The sequence below is a fragment of the Eschrichtius robustus genome, chromosome 7 (assembly GCF_028021215.1).
Source record: "Eschrichtius robustus isolate mEscRob2 chromosome 7, mEscRob2.pri, whole genome shotgun sequence".
In the NCBI taxonomy this organism is placed as follows: domain Eukaryota; kingdom Metazoa; phylum Chordata; class Mammalia; order Artiodactyla; family Eschrichtiidae; genus Eschrichtius; species Eschrichtius robustus.
The window spans coordinates 119461698-119464911 of NC_090830.1; positions in this window are offsets into that span (position 1 = coordinate 119461698).

Consider the following 3214-nt stretch of genomic DNA (forward strand, 5'->3'; position numbering starts at 1 on the left):
TAAACTCGACACTTTATTCAGATTTCACAGTTTCCTATTCCAAGATATAATCTAGGATATCACACAGCATTTAGCAGAATGCTTTTAATTGGCACAACAATCAACATTATTAATCTATCAATTAGTGACTCCATGGTCAAAACCTAAATATGCCTTCCTAAAACACTTGAGAAGTTCAGTAAGTGGTGCTGAGAAAACTGGACAGCTACACGTAAATGGATGAAATTAGAACATTTTCTCACACCTTACACAAAAATAAACTCAAAATGGATTAAAGACCTAAACGTAAGACTGGAAACCATGAAACTCCTAGAAAAAAACATAGGCAGAGGGACTTCCCCGGCGGTCCAGTGGTTGGGACTCCGTGCTTCCAATGCAGGGGGCGCAAGTTCGATCCCTGGTCGGGAACTAAGATCCCACATGCATACCGCAACTAAGAGTTCACATGCCACAACTAAGAAGTTCGCGTGCTGCGACTGAGACCCGGTGCAGCCAAAAATAAAAATAAATAATAAATAAATTTAAAAAAAAAAAAACATAGGCAGAATACTCTTTGACATAAATCGTAGCAATATTTTTTTGGATTTGTCTCCTAAAGCAAAGGAAATAATCATGGCCTGCAAAGCATCTGGCACTTAGTAGGTGTTCAAAAAGTATGTGTTGCTAAGCTACATGTAAAAGGGAACTCAGATCTCCTGAAAGCTTAATTTGCTTACAGGCACAGTTAGGTGTATTTTGCCTTGATCTGGGTCTTGTTTTGAATAATCTCTTAGAGCGTGACCTTACCTTTGCCCATAGAACTTGTTTGTACAAGACTGTATAGAAACTGAGCAAATAAGAATTACTCTTTGGCAAACCATTAACTTCTTTACCATCTTTCACTCAGCAAGGATTGTCCCTTGGGGGGATCAATTCTGATGTTGAAAATATATATTTTACTTTTATCTGTGAAGAAAAAAAATTCATGTGTGTGAATTCAATTTCTTGGAGGTTGGTTGTGGTAGTTGCTATTTTTCATAAACAGTATTAACCAGGGATGATGAGAATCACCAGGATAGCTCTGGCAATGAGAAGGACAAAGATAAGGATGTCCAGCCAGCCATGAGCTTCCTGGTGTGACCAGGTGGGTCTGCTGTAACCACACTGGGACCTCAGGGGTAAGTTATTACATGACAGGTGTGGCAAGGGCATGGCTTCCTCCACCAGTGTTAACAAATGCAGCATTGCATCCAAGTTGTTCATTTAATCATTCTTTTATTCAACTTAAAATACCTATCAAATGACAACTATAGACCATCTACTAGATTTCTGCTACTGAAAGTGTGGCCTGTGGAGTGTCCATTTACTTGAGGGCTTGTTAGAGATGCAGAATTTCAAGGTCCACCCCAGTCCGCTGAATGGGTGGGTGATTCTCACGTGAGAAGCACTGGACCAGATGACAGGGTTAAGAGCCAGGATCCTGTCAGGAGGCAAATGATGTATTTATTGGAGGGACTATTAATAAAATCTCAGTCAGAAGACTTAAATAGACATTTCTCCAAAGAAGACACACAGATGGCCGACAGACACACGAAAAGATGCTCAATATTGCTAATTATTAGAGAGATGCAAATCAAAACTACAATGAAGTATCATTTAAAAGTCTACAAATAACAAATGCTGGAGATGGTGTAGAGAAAAAGGAACCCTCCTACACTGTGGGTGGGAATGTAAACTGGTGCTGCCACTATGGAAAACAATATGGAGGCTCCTTAAAAACCTAAATACAGAGTTACCATCTGATCCTGCGATCCCACTCCTGGGCATACATCTGCAGAAAACTCTAATTCGAAAAGATTCATGCACCCCAATGTTCATTTCAGCACCTATTTACAACAGCCAAGACATGGAAGCAACCTAAATATCCATCAACAGATGAATGGATAAAGAAGACGTAGTATATATATATATATGGAATATTACTCAGCCTTAAAAAGAATGAAATAATGCCATTTGCAGCAACCCGGATAAGCCTAGAGATTATCATATAAAGTGAAGTAAGTCAGACAAAGACAAATATCATATATCACTTATATGTGGAATCTAAAAAAATGATACAAATGAAATTATTTACAAAACAGAAATAGACTCACAGACATAGAAAACAAGCTTATGGTTACTAAAGGGGATAGTTGGGTGGGGAGGCATGGGGGTATAAATTAGGAGTTTGGGATTAACATATACACACTACTATATATAAAATAAGTAAACAACAAGGACCTACTGTATAGCACAAGGAACTATACTCAATATCTTGTAATGACCTAAAATGGAAAAGAATCTGAAAAAGAATATATATATATAGGGACTTCCCTGGTGGTCCAGTGGGTAAGACTCCACGCTCCCAATGCAGGGGGCCCAGGTTCGATCCCTAGTTGGGGAACTAGAATCCCACATGCATGCCACAACAAGAGTCCACATGCTGCAACTAAGAAGTCTGCATGCCGCAACTAACACATTCCACGTGCCACAACAAAGATCCTGCGTGCCGCAACTAAGACCCAGTGCAGCCAAAATAAATAAATAAATATTCTTTTAAAAAAAGAACATAATATACATATGTATATGTATAACTGAATCACTTTACTATACACTTGAAACTAACACAGCATTGTAAATGAACTATACTTCAGTTTAAAAAACATTAAAAAAAACTCACTCAGTTACAGGACACCAATAAAGAATGGTGAAGCATCGTGGAACTAATACTAGCAGAAAGCTATTACATCCCAGCAAGAGCTATAGCTGTGGGAGAGAGCTGCTCAGTAGAACCAATGGTCTTCGTTAGAGGGAAGCAAATATTACCAAACTGTGCCTTGGCAAGGAGTAAGCTATGGAACAAATACCCCAACCTTTCTCTCATTTTCTTTCAGCCCAGTGCAAAGCCAGAGGGCAACAGACCCCGGTTGGTATAGTCTATAAAAGTCCCATGTCCTGGACAGAGAACACAGGGGGAAAAGGTAGAAAGTGTCTCTCGTGAGGCCAAAAAAATATCCATCACACCATGAAACACGGGTTCTGTTCTCAGTTGAGTTTGGTCTCCATAAGGCTATGGGTTGGAGGTGATGATAGCCCCTATTGTTACAACTTAAACTTATTTTCAAAATGGCCTTGAATTTGGTATTCTAGGATTCTCCTAGATCAATCTTTACCAAGCTAACCATATTTCTGAATA